Source organism: Hylaeus volcanicus, chromosome 8 (genome assembly GCF_026283585.1).
Source record: "Hylaeus volcanicus isolate JK05 chromosome 8, UHH_iyHylVolc1.0_haploid, whole genome shotgun sequence".
NCBI classification, from domain to species: Eukaryota; Metazoa; Arthropoda; class Insecta; order Hymenoptera; family Colletidae; genus Hylaeus; species Hylaeus volcanicus.
Genome location: NC_071983.1, coordinates 8,941,975 through 8,949,731, shown reverse-complemented (window position 1 = coordinate 8,949,731; position 7,757 = coordinate 8,941,975). Strand labels below are relative to the sequence as shown.

Here is a 7,757-nt window from a genome sequence, read left to right as displayed (position 1 = left end):
TCCTTCTCGCTCTGCTCGTTCTCGAGATCGGTTCGCGGAGCAGTCGAGCGGCTGGAGAGGTCCTACGCGACCACCTGGAAGGGGTTGAAGAGCCATCGAGGACGAAGAAGGCTGCCCTCGCTCCGAGCCTCTGTCGCCCATTTACCGGGCTGACTCGCGACTCGCCTCTTTCGAAAATGTTACGGTTAACTTTCCTGCCGTAAGTATTCGATCGATCGTATCAAATATTTTCTTGCAAACGAGTTCCGCGTACCTGTTACCGTGCTGGTCACTTCGTTAACGTTATGGTTCACCGATACATATCTAACGAGCTCGCATTAGAATCTCTTAACGATGGCACGATTACTTTTGGAGTACGCGTGCATGCCAGGTTCATCCCTGGGGACGAGTAGAACGCGCCAACCGAGTTTTACTCCAAACACTTTTGCACGAATTATTGGTCGCTTTGGGCTTCGAGTTACAGGTACCGAATGGGTAATGGTTTCTTTTTAATAATATTCTTCAGAGAGTTAAAGTTACTCCAAAATTTTGTGTCTCGTTCTGAAGTTAAGGAGTAAGTTCAACCATGCACACGACTTGAAATTTGTACAGTTTTAAGTAATCTAACTCATTATCCGCCGATGCTCTAAAAAGGAGACGGACTTTAATTTCTACATTTAAATAAAAACACTAACAATTATGCAAAAATAGTTCCAGTTGGTTAGTGTGAATATCATCGTACAGTTAAATTAATTTATTTTTGTAATGGGTTAATATTGTCTTGGTAATGACGTCGGTGCTTGAAAATGTATCAGAACTTCTAAATTCACTATTTTTCCAGCAATTGTGAAAATGTTCGTTTATTTTTAATAGCAAATGTAGATAGCTTGATAAATAGATGAATAGGTAGAAAGCGTGATAGATAGATAGATAGATAGATAGATAGATAGATGGATGGATGGATGGATGGATATATACATGCATAGATAGATCTATAAATCTTTTGCAACAATTTTATAGTTATCTCAATCATCGCTTAACAGCCTTCAACAATGATTTGGTAAATGCGAAGTTCCACTATTATCGTACGAGAGCCTCGTTCGTTGCACGATGTGGAAGCGATAGTTGCCAAGCAACAAGTAAGGTTAGGGTAGTAATGGATATACACTGTGTAGAACTGCTACATGTGAATCGGTTACCTCGATTACTGCAGCGTGGTTCCTGCAGTAATCGAGGTTCTACCGTACCTACGTTGTAAACATCTTCAAAGATATCCAATTCAAAACTTTCACGTCGCGTTACGTGTCAGCAAGTACGAAGTTTCGTCTGTAATCAGCGACGCTCCGAAACGGAAACGTAACTTTCCATCAAAAATTTCACCACCGCTCACTGAATCGAGCCTAACGACCATCTGTTTAAAGGTGTTTCCCTCCCGCTTTCCGTCGATTCTCTTCGAATTCACCGACCTCACCGGCTGCTCTTCCGGAAACTATTCGATCTCTTTGAAAAATCGCCGCCGGGAACGTTCGTCCGCGTTGCTGAAAGCAACGTGTCGCCCCGCGTCTGGTTGGGCGCGTGAGCGTGTCCATAAAGGAATAATTATTCCGCTATCAGTCGGCACCGCCTCGAAATCGAATCAGCCACGCCGCGGTGCGTCGAAATGGAGGAATTATAGAAATTAGGGGTAGCGGCGTCATTTAATTAGGGGAGCTCGTACCGATAGGTGGGCTCGTATTTACGCGAACGGCCCCATATGGCGCTGCGTCGCTACGTAACGCAAGACAATCCTTTTTGCGCGTGACTACGATAATGTATGCGCGACACGCCGAATGTTCGCTTCGGAAATGGTCATTATGGTATAGTTCGTTACGAGGTATTTACACGCCGCGAATATGGATCACGGGTAGGGACTGGTAGCTCGGGGTATTCCAGATATTCCAAGGACCGCGATCCTTTCGTTGGTCGGGATCTGTTAACAGAAACGCGGCTGCTTAACCGTTTGCGGCGAGGAGTTGGAGAAATTCCAAGGGTCGAGTTATGTCTCGGGGGCACGCCTACTCCCATTGTCGCGCTTTCAATTATTCCCGCTAACTACGCCGCGGGACGCGTCGTGCCGTTAAACCGCGACTGTTTCAAAGAAACGAAACGGTACCTGCGTGTATCAACGTTCGCGTTTTTCCTCTTTTTGCCTGCGAGGAACGCGAGTCGAAACAAAATGATATTGCTGTAGAAAAAAAAAACAGGTTAACGGAGCCTGTAACGAGATTATCAAACCGTGACACGATCTAAAAAGGCCCCGCATCAGCAACCGCTTAGATTTCCTCCCTTCGTTTGCGCCTACGCTCCTTCTGCCCTTTTCCGGGCGCGCATACGGCCGCGCGCGCCAAGAATACCTGGAATCGTTTGCAGTCATTCTAATTTAAAATACACAAACAAGGAAAGAATTACTTGTCGAGCTGACTCGTCGCGTATACTTTTACGGAGTCGTTGCGAATAATTTGTAAAAAGTTCTGTAGGTATCTAATTTTCTATAGACCTCCCAGGTGACCAATAGGACAACGAGAGTAAATTCAGTTATAGTTAGTCCCATAAGTATCCGTACCCTCTATTTTTATTGAAGAACTTAGATGAATGTTTCATGTTTCTGACACCTATTATTTGGAGCACGTGCTTGCTTAGATTATAGAATCCTGTAAGAGGGATACGCGCATCACGTTACCAGCCTAGACAAGTGCGCCCACGCGTCGGTTGTTAAATATACATAAGAGCCTCGAGGTCTGTTCTGGAATATGAAGTGAAAAGATTAAAGCGCTCAAAATTGTTTCCATCAACTCGCATGAATTCCGTGCTCTCCTCGCGTTCGCCGTTTCTCCAAGCCAGTACTTTAATTTAAAGAGCCTTCGACTTCTCGAATGCCAAACGTTTACCGTCTCTGAAAACGAGTCCGCGTGTCTCGATTTGCTCCGATCCTCTTGAAGGACGTGGAGCGTATCTAGCCGAGCGATAAAACAAACTACCCCGATAACCTAATTCCATCGACGTTTCGGGCGCAGTTTCGTGTAGCAGTAAAGAGGAACTCTTTAAAAAAAAATGTTACAAAATTGGTCGTAAAAGGGGCTTTACGAGGGAATAAATTTCGTAAAGCTCGCGTTGTTTCCGGTGAATCGTCGTCACGAAAGGTCGCGTCCCGTTGCAGGCGCGGATCTATCGCTCGAGGTAAACGCTTCCAAGGAGCGCTGCTCGAATTTTCGTCGGGGCGCGTAAGAAGAGAACCGTGAAGGCGCGCGGCGGGGCAGACGATAAACATTCAAAAATTAACGATCCTTTAAGACGCTCGTAAAATTCGAGCAGATAAAGATCCACCTTCTACTTGCTTCTTCCGAGGCCCGTATCGGCCGGCACGCACGAAACGCATTCGCGAGCTCACAAATTACTCCCACGCGCGCTAATAGTGTTTCGCGCGTGCGACCCGCGCGAATGCGCGTCTGCCTACGCGCGGCACGAGTTAGCAACCTAGCCGGCCGATCAAATCGCAAAAATGAAATCCTGTTCGCGGTGAATTACGACGGTGGAACCTACCGCGCCGGAGGAACTTTTAGACGATTCGAGGCGTTGCACGCGCGATGCGGCCAGCCATCTCTACAGATTAATTGCGCACAAGTTGAGAAGGTAACTGTTTACCGTTCGAAGAGTCGGTTCTAGATAGGAATCAAGTTACTGAACTATCCTTTCGAATGGCGCTTCCGAGTGGACGTCGTAGGTCTAGGTTGGTTAATAATTTAATAATCTAGGTTGGTTATTTAAGAGTATGTTTCGCATATTAATTTGACTAGCAGGAGTGTAAGTGACATGAATGTTTGGAACGACTTAATATATAGCCGTCTTTGCGATCCAATATTACTCTGTGTTTGACAACTATACCTGTCGTAGTTTGATTCTCGCGACACACATAGGCGCGCGTTCTGAAAAGAGGACGCCACAGTTTTCCTTAATAACTACACTATTAGGATTTATTTTTTATTTTTTCCGTACTAACTTCAGTCCAAGTTAACCCTAAAAATTAAATTCCATTAGTACGAGAAAAAAAAATAATTAAGGTCTGAAAGGGTCAAGGCAATTGGTGCGAGGAATCGAAGGAAGAGTGGATTTTTTTCCGCTTGCACCGTGGTTAATAAATGGTGAGTATGAAATCTAAACGGGTCAGCAACAACCAGGATTAATCTTCTTTGTTATATGTTATAACAAAGGAAACATTTCAAAGACAAGCTCCAGGATGTCGTGACCCTGAACCCGTGAAAAATATGTTTCTGGTGGAAGACAGTGAAAGTTTACTATAAAGTTAACCGTGTACGGCGAGCATACTCAAACACGTGAACAGTGCTCGTCTGTACTAGACCCGAACGAACGATGAACGAACGAAGGAACGGTCGCAGAAGTATGTAATAGTAAACACAGCGTCGCGGCTACGTGGCACACGTATGCGCGCTTACGACGGTGGTAGACCTCATACCGTGTCCAATGCATATTCATACGGCCATACATTATACCGTGCAGTGCACGCGGCAGGCCACTGCTGATCTTAGATTAAGGTAAACGCCGGTTAAGTTAACGGCTAAACTTCCATAAGTCGGAGCCGCTCGCATGCGCATCGCGGCGAAAACCAAAGGAGGGATCCTTTCCTCGGAGGGAGTCGATTCTCCTTTTTACCCCACTCCACGACGTTTACCTCGCGGTTTCCTCGTCGTCTCTTCCACCCTAATCTTGGCTACTCTTTGCCTTTATCTCCCTTTCGTTTTCCTAGTTCGCCCTTTTTCGGCCTTCTCTTAGTTCCTTCCGAGCCCTTTGTCACGCTCGACGTCACGCTCGCACGCGATATGGAATGCGATTAATGCGATATTAAATTTCTCTTGTTTACTTGTTTTATTCTCCAGTGTTAAAGAACATTCGGAGTTTTCGGGTTTGAAGTGTTTCATTTGAGATTTACTTTAACTAAAAAGTAAGGCAATTTGAATAAATAAAGGAAGAAACAAATTCACTTAAATACCAGTTTTATTCACACTATTTGTATTTTGTAATTTTCAAATATGATACTTAACCTGATAAATTCGCGTGCATTCGGAACCAGCCAGTGGAGGAGAAAGAAAGCCGACGAGCAAATAATAGTTGGCTCTGATTTCTTAACCATTTTGCGTCGACTCATTATGCATGGATTCGCGCAAGATATCCGAGTTTCCACGGACCGGTATGCATGAGAAATTAATTAAAAACACCGCGGAGAAACGGGCTGACGATATCGACAGGATACGCCGCGAGGCGGAAGTTGCTCAAGGACCGTTACCAAATCGACGATTCCTCGCGGAGTGTCGCAAGGGATTCGTCCACGGTTTCTTCTTTGACTCTTTATTTTCGGGTACGGGGCATGCGATACTACATTCATTTTCTTTGTAACTTGTTTCATTATTAACCCTTTCAATTCTTTTTTCTCGTACTAATGTAATTTAATTGTTAGTTTGCTAGATCTATGACGTTCCCTCAGAGGCGCCATCCGAAAGGATACTTTAGTAACTTGAACCCTATCTAGAACCGACTCTTTGAACGGTCAAACGTTAGCCCTACCGAATTATTTTCACAACTAGTGCACAACTTAAATTTATCTTAACGCGTGACGACTGCAATCGGTGGTCGGTTCTTCCGGTACGTCGATCAACGAATTTATTAACACTGGCCGTTTCTACCGAGTCACCGATTTGAGAATTGCGCAACGCGTGGACGGTTTCGCGTGGGGCGACTATCCACCCCCGATTCCAATCTCGACCGCGTGTTGCGCTCGTTAGTGCGAAGCGCGGCCACAAAGCCGAAAGAAAAAAGCGTTTCCAGGTAATGGCGGTACTTTTCTATAGCAATTAAGATAATATTTGCATTCGGGGGTTGTGATTTCCTGCAGGTGTTCGAGCGTCGAGGGTTGGAGGGTCCGAGGCTCTCGTTAGTTATACCGTGTGTTCCGCCTGTTACCCACACACGTTCGCCTTCTCTTGTGTTCTTTCGTGTGTTGCACGCAGCTGCATTGGCGTCGGGGGGCGCGTATTTATCGGCGAAACGGTGCTGCGAGGAGCAAATTTAGCGGACATTTTACGCCAGCGAGAATACTTTGAACGGTTCCCGTTCGGCGGGTGCGAGCGATAGAATTCGAGTCGCGTCCAAGTCGCGTTATCCGATTTGTACGGAAAATGCAAATCACGCATCGATCGAACGGTTCGCACGACTACTGGTAAAAGGATTTCAAAGCCGTGACTCGCGCAATCGCGTCGAAACGCGACGATAACGATCGCGCCGAGAAAATCGAGAATCGAGAAAGCATTCGTATGAAATAGTAATTTCGCGATTTCTCGAGGGGACGACCAAGCGGTCGGGTCACGCTAATCACGCCTGGACGCGACGACCTCGTGTGACAACCTGGAGAAGTCCACGCCAATGTCGTTTCCACAGGCTCGCTCCGTTGCGCCCACGTCGTCCGACATTCGATAGACGAAGAGGCGCGAGTACAAGTGGCGAGTATGACACATCGAGGGGGTTCGTTTGCACGTAGCGTTCGCGGGGAGGGCGAGAATTAGCGGAGGCCCCAAACGAGGGGGAGGTACGTGGCTATTAGATCTTTCTCATGCTGATAAAACTGTATAATGGACTTAATCGCTTTGCGCCCGGCCCTCGGCTAAATTTTCGTTATTTTTCATGGGTCCCCGACCACCACCTATCGCCACGACAGATCTACTCCCGTTTTTCGGCCTCTCTGTCGCCCTTTCTCGTTCCCTCCCCCGTCGTTTCTCTGTGAAGCTCTTTCCTTCTCTTTCCCTTTCTCTCCCTTCATCGTTCCCTTGCTCCTCTTTTTCCTTCCTAACCCCTTTGTTCCTCAACCACGAATCCATTGATCCCGCGGGACGTGGAACTCGGAACACGCACGTCCGGCGGTAGCTCGCCGATGAAACACTTTTACGGACATCCATCGTTCGGGAAATTTCGAAACAAAGGAACAACCAGGGGCGCAGAGCGACGAAGATTATTTGTTACTTGTCGCGTCTCGCGACCATCCCCCTGGATTATTCATCGCGGCTATTCGCATCGCTTCGGGAGCTTTCCTATTTCCTCTTCGCGCTTCGTTGGCTTCCCTGACAAGAAGCGACGGTAGCCAGAACGAGACGAACTGGTACGACGTGCACGATTATCCGAGATTACTATTAGAGAGACGTAACGTCCACGATAACTTAATTTTTGGATAATCGAACGGAGAAGCCGGGAACCAGGCGCCCTTCGAAGCATTTTTCTTGAATACAGGGTTCAATGAGGGCCTTCCTTCTGGAGGCTTATGTTTAAAGTGTAACTATTTTGTCAATTTTCCTCTAATCCTGTTTTTCCTTAGTTATAATTACATTCATAATGAATAGAACAAAATCAGTTTTTATTGGTTTGAACCATCAGGCGGCACTTAATCGCGTTATCATATTTGGCCCGTTCCGGTCACGTAGAATATTGCACAACTTTGAAAACAAATTGAACAGAGCAGTTGAAAATTTTAGAGAATCCTCTATATACGTGTACAAATAAACGTACCAAATTTCAAAAGTTTACTTCAAGTACTTGACCAACAAAAAAATCATGAAAAAGGGGGGTGGTTCCTCAAACAACTAAACTAGTGTATGTTTCGAAGATTTCGCGTGGTCAACAGGAAGTTTATCGATTCGATACATTCACGTACAAAAAATACGAATCCAGTTGGCGAATCG

General features: G+C 46.0%; 1 long non-coding RNA gene across 1 annotated transcript in view; it reads left to right on the top strand.

Moving 5' to 3' along the window:
- The first annotated feature begins 32 nt into the window (after window positions 1-32).
- The window catches only part of LOC128880944 (uncharacterized), a 33,418-nt gene continuing 25,693 nt past the window's right edge, over window positions 33-7,757 (top strand). Inside the window, exon 1 of the long non-coding RNA XR_008457948.1 lies at window positions 33-199. This is a non-coding gene — a long non-coding RNA (uncharacterized LOC128880944). The remainder of the gene's footprint in view (window positions 200-7,757) is intronic.